General features: G+C 43.7%; 1 long non-coding RNA gene across 3 annotated transcripts in view; it reads right to left on the bottom strand.

The window, feature by feature from the left end:
- Nucleotides 1-16,186, bottom strand: part of LOC125960909 (uncharacterized) — an 88,810-nt gene extending 72,624 nt beyond the window's left edge. For all 3 annotated transcript variants that reach the window (XR_007471073.1, XR_007471072.1, XR_007471074.1), the window contains exon 1: nt 16,002-16,186. This is a non-coding gene — a long non-coding RNA (uncharacterized LOC125960909). The remainder of the gene's footprint in view (nt 1-16,001) is intronic.
- Nucleotides 16,187-16,493: the final 307 nt, after the last annotated feature.

Raw genomic sequence — 16,493 nt, 5'->3', positions numbered from 1 at the left:
TTGTGTTAGTTTCTGCTGTATAACAAAGTGAATCAGCTATATGTATACATATATCCCCATATCCCCTCCTTCTTGTGTCTCCCTCCCACCTTCCCTATCCCAGCTCCCCACCCCTCTAGGTGGTCACAAAGCACCGAGCTGATCTCCCTGTGCTATGCAGCTGCTTCCCACTAACTGTTTTAGTTAGGATCCTTTGATTGCAAGTTACAGAAACCAATTTGATCTAGGTAAAATACATTGGAGCAATATTACAGGGATGTAGGGATTCTCACAAAAACCAAGGAGAAAAAAAAAAAAGTGAAAAGCTGCTGCTGTTTTTTCTCACTGTTTACACCAGACCGACTGTCTCAGCTTTTTCTCCGTTGACTGTAGGGGACCACGACCACTCCACAGCCCCATGTTTTCAGTCTGTTCTCATTCTCTCTCTCTCTCCCTCTCCCACTCCCTATTCCAAATCCTGGAAAAGAATGTTCCCAGTTAGAGACAAATTTCAACTTCTGATAGAGTTAGTCCTCCCCAAGGGAGAAGAGTCATGCCAAACCAACATGGAGCTGGAAGCCGACTCCTGTAGATGAGGAGGAGAGAACAGTTCCTGGAAAATGGGAAAAGTCACTGGGTCATGGGCTCGGCTGGCCCATTACAATGAGAACATCTAATGCCCCAGAGGCCTTTTGTGAGATGAACCCCAGCCCGGAACTGACCAGGTTGGTTTTCTTCTTTACAGAGAATCATGTAGGGCCAACCAAAAGAATTTATGTAGTGAAAGGCGATTATACTAATTTATTCTAGTTTCCTCTGAATTTTGATGAGTTCAATAAGCAGAATAGCAAACTGATTGGAAGACCCTCTGCTTTCTGAACTGTGAGACCTCCTGCTTTCCACTTCTTCAGAGGTTTATTTATCATTTAAATGCATGTCAGCTAATGATCCTGTTAGCACTCTCAGGCCCTACAAGAGTCTCTGAATCAGGGCAGGGGGAGACTAAAAGTGAACAGCTTTCTCTCTGTAGGCATACAGCAGCACCTTCCATGGAAAAGAGCTTTAACTGACTATGTAAATGCAACCTGAGAGTAATCTTACTAGTGGACACAGTCCTTTTCCTGTTTCATAAAACTACTGTATTTATTCTTAATAAGGATGCCTGGCGACATTGAGATTAAAAAATGAGAACAAATGACTGAAAGTTTCACTTCTAGGGTCAGATAGACATTTTGGTCAAAACTATAACACCAGGTCCTGCCTTTTCCCCCATCTTCACACTCAGATTAGTCTTCTAAGCCAAACTGCTTCTTGGTCATTGTAAAACTAAAAGGAAATACTTTGGACACCAGAAAATGGTGTTGAGACATAGAGTAAGTGCAATGAATACAGGATAAGCCAGGGTAAGTGAAGGCACTCTCTCTTCTATCCTATAAAATGCAGATAGCTGAAGAGCTACTGCAGACATCGTAAAGTGGCTATATTTTTAGCCCCTACTCATTATGGCTTTTAGTGAATAGTCTCTCTGTTGTCTTAAGCCATTCATCTTTGAAGAAATATGGCCCCATTTCTGTATTTATTTATCTCTTTAGAAATGGGAAAACATAAACTGTTGCACTATAATAAATTTTCTCACTTTTAATAGTTCAGATGATTCAACAGTAAAATGAAAGTCAAGCATTATTTTTATTCCTTGGATTTTTGTCATTTTGAGTATTCTTAGAACCATTTAATGCCATGATTCCCTAAGAATGGCCTCAATTTGATGATCTATCTTCTGAAGATGGTTTTCTCAAACTTCAGACAGTTAAAAGTAGACTAGAAAAGAGCTTAATCATCTCTTCTTTCTAAAAGTACAAAGAAAGCAGGTGTTTTTAGATAACTTATTTCTAACTCATGCAAATTTCAAAATGTAGAAAAGCAAAAACTGAGAAGACTAAAATTATCCCAAAATAATAGGTTTATCTAGGACACAAAGAGCTAAACAACTCCAGGTTATTCTTAACATGAAATTTAATTGGAAAATATAAAGTTAACAGGATTTTGGATGTACTAAGAATATGATTTAGTGACACCTTTGCTATTCAGGCAAAGAATTAATTTTCATATGTTTTCATATGAAAAGATCGGCATTGGGTTCATCCATTCCTTCTGCCTCACCTTGGTGCCCGAGAATTATAGCACAAGAGATGTTTCAGATAAATGCATACTCTCCATCGCTGGACAGAGCTTCTACCCCAAATCACTGCCTCCTTTCCTGAGCCAAGATAAACAAACTAGGAGGTCTGAAAGTTCCCATCTCACCCTTGAACTCAGTACCACAACTATGTAGCCTGCTTTCTTGTCTTCTCTGAGCTTTCCAGATTCAAAGGGGACTCTCAGGAGGAAGGCATTTAAACAGGGAAAATAGTAAAAGTGAAAAAGCAACAACCCCACAAAAGCACTCAGGCCAAAATATTTCCAAAAATATAGGCCAATAGCCACTGTCCTCCACCCCCAGATTGAATCTCCGATCGAAATTTCTGATTCTAAACATTTTCACATGCTTATTACCTTGCTATGTCCAGGATGAAGAAGTAAGGAAAGGAAATATCCATCTCACTCTCCAGATGGAAGAATAGCCTATCTCCTAATTTTTCCCTGTGTAAACCATAAGCCTTTAATAAATTGACCCATGTTCTGTGCTAACACTTTTTCGTATGTCACATCCAATATGCCACCAAAGTGTCATCTCACCTTGATTCAGCCTGTGTGCCTTAGAGTGTAAGCTTTCATTTCTTACTAGAGTATAAACTACTTGTAGAGAAACCTTTGGTCTCCTGCAGCTCAGTAGTTAAGAGCATGGATTTTAAAGTCAGACTGCCTGGTTGTTGATCATGGGTCAGGTCCCTGACTGTCTGATTGTGTTACTTTACCTCCTGGGGCGTCAGCTTCCTCATCTGTAACATGAATGGGAATATTGCCGATAACTGCCTCGTGGCAAGGCAGAGAGGACCAAATAAGAAAATATGTGTGAAGTACTTAGAGTACTATGACACCTGGTGAGTGGTCACTTAATGTGAGCTGGTCATATTTCCCTAGTGTGTGATATATAATAGCCACCATTAGTGCGTTGGATGAATGAATGAATCCTGAGAAGCATTTGAGATCTCTCTCAGAAGAATAACTGGCATTATTGAAAAAGACATGGGTGATGCTACAGAGCCCTTTTGTGGCTTGAGAAAGGCATATCCAGGGAGAATGGCAAAATAGATACATCTTCCCAGACAAAGGTTTTTGACCCACCCTAAAGGATTACATATTTTCCCTGTTGCTTTGTTTAGCACTGTTTATGACCCAAGAAAATTTCCTTTGAAGGAAACAGAATTCAGAGCTAGGGTGAAAGTAACGTGAAAGGGAAAAGTCTGCACCTTTCATGGGTGCTCTTTCTCTCCTGTCCAGCCTGAAAAATGGTCTCTATCCAGGAAAGAAATGAGGTGCAGAGAAAATTAAGAATGCAAGTAGAAAGTTGATTTGGGTTTCTGCGGGCACTTGAGGGGTATCTCAAAAAATTTAAAGGCCATCTAAAAGTACCTCCTCTTATTTGTGGTCTCACTTCCTGAATGAAATACTCTCTACATTAATCCCGTCTGGAATTACAGGGCTTTTCTATGTTTGATGCCTCCAGAAACTTAGAACACAAACACCAACCAAAGAAAACTATATGCGCGAACATAAATTAGATGTTTTCCCCCCCATGGGATGCATCCATGCATCGTAGCTTATAAATTTAGATTACATCTCTACTGTCATCTTGTGATTGAATGGTTTTTAATGAAGATATCCCTAAAACGAGAGTCCAAAACTCAGAACACAAGGAGCTTTCAAGGCAAAAAGCTGAATACTTCTTTCCCCTGCCTAGCAAGCAATGTCACACTTTCTGATGCTTGGGATCAAAGCAAAGATTTGGGAGGCATTCCAGAAACAGGGTAGGGAGACAGCATGTAGGAAACTAAGAGAACATGAAGACAGTGTCCACCTGTTTTTCTCAGTCGTGTGCAATAAAAGGATTCTATTTTGTCTCACTTTAGATGTAAAAGCTCTAATTTTAGAATTATAACCGCCACCCATCCCCACAGAGCTGTTCATCCCGCAGTCTAGAACACTCTGCCATAATGGGATCAGGTCATACGAGGGCCGTTCTTCTCTCCTATATTCCTGAATAGCCTATCTCCCCACTGGACCTGGGCATCCCCTTTCACGTTCATAATTACTTCCATCCCTTTGAGTCACCTGGAAATTTGAGAAGTCTGTCTCCCACGTACTTTTACAAATCATTGAGTCAATTCTTGACCTGGCTCTGAACACAGACCTCTCTCTTCCTCCGCCTGGATGTGCTGACCCCAGGTTTCTCCAATTCTGGCATAATTGGGAAATATGTGAAGCTCATCTTGGGCGCTCCATCCCTCTTCCCTCTCCCCAAGCCCTAACCCTCCATCACAGCCTTCCGCTGCCCATAAAATACTCCCTGGCTTCTCCTTCTTCCCACTGCACCTGGTCTTTCCACTGCCTTTATCCTAAACCTACCTGTCCACTGTCTCCTGTCAAGCCTGCTTTTAGAACTCAGCCTCTGTAAATAAGAGAAACTAATTCACATTAAGTAGCTAATAACAACTGATTATGAATTCTCTGTTGTCTTTGCCATGGAATATTTGTATCCAGCAGAGGAAAATGGACTGAAATACACTATGGGAATTCCCTGGTGGTCCAGTGGTTAGGACTTCTCGCTTCCACTGCAGGGGGCATGGGTTTGATCCCTGCTCAGTGAAATAAGATCCCGCATGCCGGGAGGCACAGCAAAAAAAAAAAAAAATTAATACGTATCTCATTGTCTGATGGGATTAGTTTAGCTCTTCCTGCAGCCTCCCACCTTCCCACTTTCTTACCAGATTTTTCATCTTCATCTCCTGAGTCAGTGACAAGTGTTACCCACTGGGAGGAATTATCCAGAATACAAAGAAACAAGAGGCTCGTAATGCTTTAGAGCTTCTAAATAAATTTTGAAAAATTGTAGCAAAGACTTAAAAGTCATGGCTTTTTATTTGCAAAGCTTTAGGTTGTTTTAGTTGCAAGCCTAAGCCCTAAAGAATACAGAGCATGAAATGTTAACATCCTCAAATAAAAAAGAATATACGAAGTGCCAGGGTCCCTACCAATCTAGACTAGACTGGCTGAGGGGAAATTAAAGTCAGAGAGTGAAAAAACAGGTGTAAACTTTCCTGTGGATCTCAGAGTCCTGTGCTGAGCTGGGGGTGGGGTGGGGTGGGGTAAAAAGTAGTGGGCCCGAGTTCCAGACACATATGGGGGATTTAAGAACAAAGGCCCCCAGTGCCTTACGTCCTAGGAAAGAACAGCTGCCTGCACCAGCATGGTGAATAGCAAGTGAATAGAGCTTGGAGTTTGATGTGTTTTGGTAGAAATGGGAATTAAGAGAGATTTCTGCTCCCCCCCAACCCTGCCAAGAAGTGAAAGCTCCTCAGAGGGTCTTAGAAGTTAGGCTGCAAAGAGACAAAGAGAATGTGATATGTTTCCCCAAAATTCATATGTTGAAATCCTAATCCCTAAGGTGATGGCGTTAGGAGGTGGGTTCTTTGGGAGGTGATTGGGTCATGGGGTAGAGTCCTCATGAATGGGATTAGTGCTCCTTATAAAAGAGACTCCAGAGAGCTTCCCAGTGCCTTCCTCTATGTGAGCACGTGGCGAGAAGTCGTCAGTCTGCAACCCGGACCATGCTGGCACCCTGGTCTCAGCCTTCCAGTCTCCAGAACTATGAGTAATAATATTTCTGTTGTTTATAAACCACACAGTCTGTGGTATTTTGTTAGAGCAGCCTGAACTGACCAAGACAGTAGCTAAAGCTACTCAAGTGATGTCTGGGTTGGCCTTAGAGGCTTCATCTCTTATTAAGCAGCCCAGGGCTCTTTGCCCTGCTCTGAGTACCCCACAATTCACTGCCTCCTTCTGATGCATTGGTCCCTATGTTATCCTTATGTCACTTCCAGCATACCACTCAGGCTTCCGAACCAGACATCAGCATTCATGGGGGTTAGGGAAGGATCTCAGCTGTTTCATTTTTCTCTCCCAATAACAGGTAAAGACCGCAGTGATGGTGGAAATATGTTCTTCCCACCAGGAAAGCAGGGTCCACCTTGCTACCAAGGATAACCTGGATCTCGTGATTTCCAAACAGAAGGGAACAATTCCTTTCAGCCCTCCTTCCTAGAATGTCACCATAGCCTGAAGTTCACTGAAGTGCCCATTACTGACAGCAGCTGATAGTCTTGCGCCCTATGTAGCCATAATTTGCCCAGCCCCCGGCAGACTGAACTGGCATTGCAGGTGCCCAGCGAGGACCAAGTGGCAAGAACGCTTCACCTCACTCCTGTTGAGAGGAGCATTAACATGTAGAATTGCACTCAAAGGCAGAAGGGAGGGGACAGTTAGTGCTGAGGTCACTTCATTAGGCTGACAAGCCAGAACTGGGACGGGAGAGAGGGAGGCAGGGGGAGCAGACAGATGTTACATTAGAACAGAGGAAGGAGGCACAAAACTGGGTGTGGGGGTCCCCTGTTCTCTTGACATTAACAGTCACAGGGGAGCCTCACACTTGGGGGTCTGTGCACACTGCCTTGCATCTCCATCTGGGTACCATCTGAGGTGTCAGGGATAAGACCCATCTGTTTCCCTCCACTAGGCTTGCAAGAAAGGACACCAGGAAACTATTTGCAGAAATGCTTCCAGATCAACAGGGGCTCAGAGGCTGAAGGTCTGGCCCTAGGACATTGGGATTATAACGTTTGGACAAAGAGGAAACTGGTGGCTAACCAACCCACAGGGAGGATTCCACTAAAGAGGATGCCCCAAAAAGGCAGAGAGCACCCTGGAAATAAGAGAGAGCCGAAGGGACCCAATACAGTCCACGGGTGTGAGGGTGGTTCTGGTAGTGTCACAAGTGTCAAACTCCCTTGAAAACTTGTTGGACGTCTCATAAGAGAAGCCATAGTAAATTTTAAAATATGGTTGAGATCTATCAATTAGATATTAGATCATGCCATGATGGCAAAAATCTGTAGTCTCTTGTGGGGAGGCGGGGGAGTTCCTTTACAGCTTGCAGAGCAGTGGGGTCCTGGAGGTATAAACAGAGTCCTCTGCTGAATGAAGATGCCCACAATAATAGGAAAAAGTAGGAAAGATCGCCAGCCTTTCAGTTCCTACCCAAGTCACCGGCCCTATATGAAAGGCTCCCGCCTTCCACAGATCATTGCCTCAAAGATCTTTCCTCTGCCGCTCAACCTCTTTGGTCAGCATGCTCTAGGTTTTGCTTCCTACCCAGGCTACTAAACTCTCCACTGGATTTACATTATGTCTGAGATGCTGCCTTTGGTTCCCCTTTGCTCTACAGCCCACAGCTAGTTCTGCCCTACAGCAAGTTCAGGCTGGAACCCCAGACCTCCTGCTAACCCAGGAGGGCCATTCACAGAAGACCAGAGGATCTGGGATAGGAAAGCTGCCCACCACCAAGTTACCACCGAGGACCTGGAAACCACCCCCGAGGAGTGCGTGAGCCACCAGAAACCAAAGATAAACATAAAAGAGTCCTGAGAACCAAATGGTGCAGACTGTCAGAGTCAAAAAACATGTCATCATCAACCCAGGCCAAGGTTATCCCAAGATCAGGAAGGGCCTGGGGAAATAAGCATAACATACAAAGGTATGAGGATCTCACTATGTGGGGTGATCCTATCTACCCAATTAGCATTCAGTTCCCTGAACACACAGTCCCAACTTCTAGGATGGGGTTCTACACTGTATATATTTTTAAAAGTCTGTTCTAATAACAAGTAGCTGTTGAGTTAAACCAACTCAGTAATTTAAATAAACTAATACCTGGACTTAGGTATTCCAAGAAGTTAGAAACTTGACAGATTTTATTTTAATAGTTTATTTGAAGCCAGACATGAGTGTGGACCAAGGTGATATTGATAATGTTTAGCAGGGCATCTATCAATCACAGTGGATCAATCAAAATGTGTGCTGGCTGGTACACTGCTCTGGTGCACAGTAACAGCTAAATATACCCTGGTGTGGGAATCTAAGGAGAAGACCCTTTTACTGAGTGATGAGTATGTAGTTATGAGTTATTACAAATATTTATAACAGATACATTATATGCCAACAATTAATAATAATTTAACAATTTTCCTTATCATTACTAGATATCATAATTGTTGTAATAGGTGTGAATTAGCAGATCAGTTGTAACTGAAATGGCCAAGGATTAGTGAGTTAAAGTGTCTTCTTTTTAATGGACCAATAAGAAAAAACTGTTTGGAATGTAAACCTGGGGGTGAATATTTGAAAAAGTAAAATCTGTGTGCCATAAAGGAAAAAATGTTACTAATTTTAAATATGGAAACTAAATATAATGCTTCCTATTCAAAGGGGCATGACAATATTCAAGGGAGGGAGGGGGAAGTTTGCTTTTCTGTTCGGTAAACACCCCAGTGGACATTTCTTTCTGGTGTGAAAGGGCAAGCCCAAGGTTGTGCTGGAGAAAATGGTCGAGACACAGGGAAGGTAAACTACCCTGAGTAGTACAGGAGTAGGATTTGAACGTTCTTTTGAACAACATGATAGGCAGGGGTGGAGGCTCTAATTTCAGTGATGAACAAGGTGAAGAAACTGTCTCTGAGAAGAAAACCCAACTCACTAACCCAGCATCAGGATGGGGCTCAAATAAGACGTGATCAGAGAAAGATTCTTTTGGGTGACGGCTAGTCAATTTGGGACAGTTTCAAGATACTTCTCTTCTGTACTAGAATTTTTCTTGGTGGCCTCAAGATTTCATTCTGAGACTGTTAACATCATGCTGGTGGTGCTAAGGAGAAATAAAGTGTGGGCCATGGGGTGCATGGGGGTGGGGGACATGCCCCACGCATTGTCCCCCAAACACACTCTGTCTTTGGGAGATTAAGTATGGGAAGACAGTGTCTTATTGAGGGAGGGCTCTCAATAAGGGCCACATCATCAATGACAAAGACTACAGAACTGAGATGCAGAAGGGCCTGACCGTGGGGAAGCGAGCTAAAACAGTTCAGGAACAGACATGAAAGAAATCCATTTTCTCCCAAATATGCTCAAAGATGGAGAAGGGATTGAAAGTAGTTATGTTGGGCTGGAGACCAGGCAGTGATGGCACATGTGTAATACATAGGCATGCGAGAGAGAGACTGAGAGCCTGGGGGCGCCTACGTGGTATGAAGTAGCCAGAGACCCACTAAAAGTGAAATCTGACAAATGGAGGATTTCAAGTACTTATCAAAAAACATTCTTTCACTGAGAGGGTTTTTGCAGAATTCAATCACACCTAAAAATGGAAGCAAAGTAAGCACTGGAAAAAACTTCCTGCATCCACATGATAAGATATCGGGGCTTTCTAGGTAGACCAGAAATATTAGGTTCGTAGAATAGCAATGTGGACAGCGAGCCGTCAGATCGGCTGACAACTGTAGTAAGCAGTTCTCTCCAGCTGTGCACATAGGGGAGAGGCGTGCCACAGCTTCGGACTAAAGAAAAGCAGACAAGAAAATAAAATGCCACTGGGGCGTAATGTCAAAACTGCAGCAAAAGTTGCCTCAACTTCTCTGTCACCGGTAGGCCTCATCCTGGAGGTCTGTTGTATAACCAGCAAACAAAATTGAGACACACTGGAACTGTGTGTACAAAAGAGGAAGAGTGTGTGTGTCACACGTGCCCACGAATGCACATGAGAGCAAGAACGAAATGTAGAAGCACATAAATACATTTACAAATCAGAATGTTGTTCCTATTGGTATACATGTAAACTGTTCTCCTTTAGATGCTATATTAGATCAGATGTCAGCTACTCTACCAGAAGAGATATTAATATATTCATTCATTTATTCATTAAGTAAATTAACATATATTGAACACCCTGTAGGTGTTCAGCATTCTTCTAGGTAGCTTCTTAACATCACAATTAGTTTCCAGAGTTCTGCAGGATGTATAAACCCTCTTTTTTCCAACAAGAAAACCAAAGCTCAGTGAAATAAGTGACTGCCCACTGTGGCAGCTACTGAGTAGCTGCAGATTGAAAGACACGTCTCCTGATCCAGGGGACACCAGATTGCATGCAAAGGACTTTAGACTGTAAGACAGCAGCTCCCAAATTTTTTCACTTGATTCCACATTCAAGTGAACCCCAGAGCTGCCCAAGTGCAAATATTACATGTAGTGTGATTACATGTAATGTATTATATGTAAGAAATTATTTAAGGAACGTTTGCTGAATTCCACCTGTGGGATATGCCTGCATTTTAACAAGTACTTATTCTCAAATTGCTCATAGTATCGATGGGAAAGGAAAACGTAAGCAAAAATATAAAATCGTAGCACCATGTCATCGTTTGAATAACCGAAATCAGTACCAGAGACAACACTAAATAAAGTTAATATGATGATCTCAACTCAGGTGCTAAGAGGGGAAATAAATCATGTAAAACATTCACAGAAAAGGTGAAAATTAAGCTCAGTCTTGATAAAAAAATTGGAATTTCTAAACAGAACAATAGAAAAAGAATATTCCAGGAAGAGGGAAAGCTCTTGCAAAGGCACAGAAGTGTGAAACCTCTGGGCTGGAGGAATTGCAGAGAGTTTGTTAGAGGTGGAACACGGCATGAGGGGTGAGATGAAGATGGGCTGGTGAAACAGCTGTGAGTTACACAATGAGAGATCTTGAGAGACATGGAAGTAGCTGGGCTGGATCAGCTAGAGCTCGCCCTCAGCCTTATCTGAAGCCTGGAATTAGGTGACTTTCCCCACCCCCACGCAGAGGCTCAGAAAACTCCTCGGAAAAATACTTGAACCCTGTCCTTTAGTAGGGTTTGAAAATGTGCGAACATGTCATACGACTTCAAAAGACAGCAGAAGGAATTCCCTGGTCGTCCAGTGGTTAGGGTTCAGGTTCAATCCCTGGTCAGGGAACTAAGATCCCAAAAGCCATGTGGCACGGCCAAAAATTGAAAAAAAAAAAAAAAAAAAGACAGCAGTTGGGCTGTATGGTATATTTGAAAATTGCTAAGGGAGTAGATTCTAAAAGTTGTCATCACAAAATAATTTGTTTTGGAACTATATGAGGAGATGAATGTCAACTAAACTTATTGTGATAATCATTTCACAAAAATATGTATGTCACATCACCACGTGGTACACCTCAAACTTAAAAGATATATGGCAATTATATCTCAATAAAAGTGGAGAGAAAAAAATACAGCAGATGGAAAAAGAGACTAACAAAGTAGTTTCCATCAGGGAAGGAGGAAGGTGGCTGAAGCAGAGCCTGAGGATCAGAGCAGAGGGGAATCTGGGCGTGGTGTGGCAGCTTATTCCAGAACCTCTGCTAACCCAGGCATCCAGTTCAGCCAGAGCTGTGTTTATAAACTAAAAGAACTGGATCACAGATTCCCGAGGATACTTAAACTACTCCAAAATTTTGCTCAAATGAAGGAGGCCAAGGAGATGGTGTTCTGTTTTTCTCTTCCTTGTTCCCTATTCTCTATCTTATAAAAAAATCCTGCCTTCTACCCCATTTTGCAGCTCTCTGCACCCTTGGGAATGGAGACTGCCTGTTTCATGAAGTCTTAAACAAACTTTATTGTATCACTTTTAGTCATTTTTAACACACACTTACACACGGAAGGAGAGCTGGAATCTCCAGAATTTACTTCTCCCCATGGCAGCCCTTGACTGACAGGAGTGGGGACTTCACAGCCCAGCTCCCTGGTGTCCCATGGGGTAATGCTGGGGCATCACCTACACTCTAGGGCTCCCCAGAGGACCTGTATGAACCCTCCCTGGGAGGTTCCCGGAGGACAGATCTGTGCTTGGTTCTCTCCCCATTACTGTCCTACTTCCCCAACTCTTTATGCCCAGAAGCACTTTCTTTAAAACATCACTTACCCATGAATCCTAATGTTAGAGTCACCTTCTGAGGCTTTCGAGGTGGTCACTGTCTAGAAATGGGGAGAAGAGAGTGAACAGATGGGTACGGTAGGAGAGAATGGGGGAAATAGAGCTAGAGGAGTGCATGATGGATTAGACTCATGGAGAGAGAAAGGGCTTCCCAGAGCCTAGGAAGTCTACGCTGATGCTGGGGAGATGAGCAGGGATCAGCCTAGCAAAGGGAGGAGATTTTCTAACAGAGGAAGAAGACCATGCAAAGATCCTGAGAAAAGAAACAGCAGAACTAGTTAGGAAAATTACAAATAAACCAATATGACTCAAGGACCAGATGTGAGAAGGGACTGGCAGGCAGTGGGCAGTGGCTGAGTTCAAATGGCTTCATAAACCAGGCAAAGGGATTCGGACATCCTGAGAGTACTGAGGTGACTTTGGAGATCCCTTTGGCAACAGTGAAGAGAGTGGATTAGAAAGGATAAGGTGGAAGGTAGGAGATGGAAGACCACTTAGGAAGGTGCTGAAATAATCCAGCCAAGAGACGATGGTGGCCTGAAATGAAGTAGAAGTCAAGCCAAAGAGAGGAAATGGATTACATTTGAGAGACCCCTTGGGATATTACAAGGTCAAAGCTAGTGAACCAGCCAAGGCAGAAGGTAGCCTGAGGGAATGAGCAAGTTATGGAATATGAAAGTAAAGGCAGCAATTGGGTTACATTTTTTGAAGCTTGACCATAGGGAGAGGGAAAGAAAATTCAGGGTTAAAGAAGAATTTGGTGGGGTGAGGAGGGGGCTATGCTTTAGATGGGAGAGAGCTGGGGCATCTTTATAAAATTCAAGGAAAATGAGACACGTCAGCCCAATTCCCTCCCTACCTTTCTTGCTTGTATTTTTCTTCTTTTTTACCTGCCTGAAGACCTGTAATGACGGATAGTCTCCTGATCCTGTGAGCAAGAATGTCGGCAGCAAAAAGGTAGCAGGACATAAAAAAACAAACACTTCAAAGTTCAGACTTATTCCTGTCTAAATATTTCTTTGCACATAATTTGCCTTTTCCATTCTGGGCCTTGTAAAAGGGCCATAACGGCACAATCAGTCGTGTTATAGCTGTGAAGGGCAGAAGGTTGGAGGAAAAGTTCAATTAAAACACTGCCTTCCTCAGCCTGATAATGGCTTTGACATTGTGGAGCATTCTTAGGCAACAATGCCTACCATCGTGAACCCCAAAATTGAGAAAGGCTTTGTGTTGCAGGCTGAGAAAGCACCGAACAAAAGGTCTCAGGGACCATGGCTTTCTCATGTTTGAAGGGTCGTTGGATTAGCCCCCGTCTGCCTCGCCACGCATGTCACCCTCTCCTCTGAACCTCCCCGGAGATGATGCTTTGGATGGTTCCTCCCAGGTGAGCCCAAGAGAAAAAAATAACCACTGCCTGCAGGCCTGGTGAAATAATTCCTCCCTTGGATTTTGCAAAACCCAAAGAGGCTTCTGGTTACCTCAAGAATATATTGAGGTGAAATTGAAACCAAAAGTGAAGAGAGAGTGATTGACAGTGCAAAGGAAGGTGTTCTCCAAGATAATTCAACTGGATGTTTGCCTAGGAGTTTTACAGTTTACAAAATAGACACATGATCTTATTGGACCCTCACAATAATTCTGTATTTCTCCCATTCTAGAGATGAGAAAGAGGAGACTCAAGTATTATTTTTGGACATCTGCTCTTTTTTGGTTTTTGTTTTTCATTCTACACTTCTCCCAGAAAGGAATAGATTGAAAAGTTGAGGTGGCATATCTCACAAATGGGTTGGGAAGACTGCTATAAAGATTAGATGAGATAGATCAAGGTGAGGGCTGATCTGAGACAAGAATGTAAAGCCTTTTTGTCCCTTATCCTCTGATGCCCAGGACCCTCATTCCGCCCCTTTGTTAAACAAGCAACTCTTCTGTGTTGCCCATGTGAGTGGCACTCTATATTCTGATGTCACTCACTCCTTCCCTTCCTTCAAAACTTACCTATCCTTACCTGTGTCCTACTCTCTTGGCCTCTCTCTAAGGAACTGATCTACTCTAATCTGATCATTAGACTTCCTAGGAAGCGTCTTCGTCTCTGAGGGTCATGAGTCCCCACGTGTGTGCGAAGGTATTTAAGAAGAAAAGTCATTCCAGTGTTACGCCTCCCTGAGAGTACTGCAGTCTTGATGAGGATCCTGTTGACTCATCATGAACCCCACAGTGATGTGAGAGTTTCAGACACTGCTGTGGCTAATGAGAATAGATACTACTGGGTGGGGACTGAGACTATTTTCAGCCCCCTTCAATCAGAGCATCACTGCCTACCCATCACTCTGACCAAAATCATGGCTGATGCCCCCAAATAATCTCAAAATAAAAACAACACATGAAATAAAGAAAAAGCTAGCCCAGATAGCTTTGAGTTTGCAAAAGCTCCACATACTCTTTGTTGCTTCTGTCCAGAGGTATAAACGTCACCTAAGTAATCAATGGTACTTTTCTAAATACTCATTGTGGTTGTCATGATCAGGTCCAGCCAGGTTCTGGCCAAGAAATTAACACCCGGTCAGGTCCTGGCAGCTAGAGCTGGCTCTGAGGAAGCAGTTACCTGAAATAGCCAGAAACAGGTGCAGGTGCGGGTGACTATAAGCCTATGCTAAGGAATACCAAATCAAAATAGCACTAGTCAGATGTTGCCATCTTCTTAGAACTAAGGGAGAGCATGAGATTGAGAATAAGGAATGGAGGTAATAGAGAAAGTTGCTCTGGTGAAGGAGTGTTCCAAGAATAAATGAGAGAGAGAGAGAAGTCAACAAGTCCAAGAGAATTACCGACAAAGTTGAGAGGCACACACTTGTTCTCCTGCCTGATGGCTGGGTGGGATTTGGGGTCAGAATAGATGTATAGGGTCAGGGGGACATCATCCAAAGACATCCTCCCTAGGATGGGCTAATAATTAAGCTATTGTCTTACTGGGGGAAATGCCCCCCATGGGACTCAGTGACCTTCTTCCCAGGATATCATACGACAAAGGCTTTGCTGAGAGTCAGTACTAAGAACCAGTTAGTATGGCTAGGAGGACTCAGCCAAGTGGAGATGTGCAGCCAGTATAGACAACCCATCCTGCAGCCTGTGGCCAAGGCAGTCTTGACTATGCATCTGGGTTCTACTATGACACTGGAGCTAATGGTCTGAAGCCAAATGGAGAGGACAGCCAGAAGGTGGGATCATGACATGTGAATGTACTCCTTAGGGCTCAGTGACCCTGGGAGCTCAGCACCCTTGGGAGACCTATGGAGAAGGCTTTGAGCCCCTCCAGGGTACCAGAGATACCCCAGGGGCACCACCTCCAGCCAGCACTGACCACAGCTCCAAAGACAAAGCCCAGATGATGGAATCTGTATCTGACACTGAACTATTCTTTCTTTGACTCTGAGAAATATAAAAACAATTTTTAGAAGGGAAGAGTGAAGGCCAAGAAACCCTGGGAAGGAAGATGAGAGGTCTCAGAGCTTGAAGGTATGCGCTCCAGTCTCAACTCAACCACTTGTCAGCGGAGGGGCCTTGGGCAACTCACAAAACTTCTCAGAGCCTCTCACTCCTCATCTGCAAAATTGAATAACAAGATCTTGTCTGCTCACAGGTCTGTCCTGAGCTCCAGATAAGAATGGTGCATGCAAAAATGCACATGAAACTCTACCACCACAACATACTTGCAAACTTTACTATTACCTAACATGTGAGAAGCCTGTGGCCTGAGGAAAGTAAGTGACCCACATGTCTATTGTCTTAGTTTTGGTTCCCCCAGAAGCAGATCCTGCAACAAGGGTTCATGTGCAAATAGTTTTTTTAAGAGATGCAAGAAAAACAGAGTAAGGAGAAAGTGAGCCAAGAAAGAGAAAGCAGCCAGTAAAGGGTGTGTTATCTGTCCAGCTGCCACAGTGGGCAACCGAAGGTGGATCCCCGAAGAAATTCTGGAAATAGAGTGGAACACACACCTCAGAATGATGCCACTCACATAGCGAGGGAGCTGCAAAGTTTGTATGCCTCCTCCCCAGAGTCAGTGGTTGAGGGCCGCTGGGACAGGGTGTGGGCAGAGTGGCCTTCCATGGCTCTTTAGAAAAAGGCTGCAGACCAAGGGAAGCAGAGGCTGGCAGTTGGAGCTTGGCCAGAGTGAACTGAAGTGGTAAGGCCCGCTGCATCTGTGTTTGGCATCACAGTGGCTTGGACAGCTAATAATTGGCAGGGCTAAGATCAGAACTCTGGTTGCCTGACATTCTGTCAGGGTCTCTCCCACTATACCATATCAAACTCTCTCTGACATTATGGGCGAACACTCCTGACCTCATGAGGTGTCTACCCAGACAGCTTCCTACCAGGGTCATTCTTCTCATACATGGCAGCACCATTGGGTCAGAGCTGGGAGATGGCATCTCTTGGCCAAACTGTCCTCTCCAGGGCTTCTGACACTCAGTCCAGAATACCCAGTC

This window comes from Orcinus orca, chromosome 13, assembly GCF_937001465.1.
Source record: "Orcinus orca chromosome 13, mOrcOrc1.1, whole genome shotgun sequence".
In the NCBI taxonomy this organism is placed as follows: domain Eukaryota; kingdom Metazoa; phylum Chordata; class Mammalia; order Artiodactyla; family Delphinidae; genus Orcinus; species Orcinus orca.
This window is presented reverse-complemented; position numbering and strand designations above follow the sequence as displayed.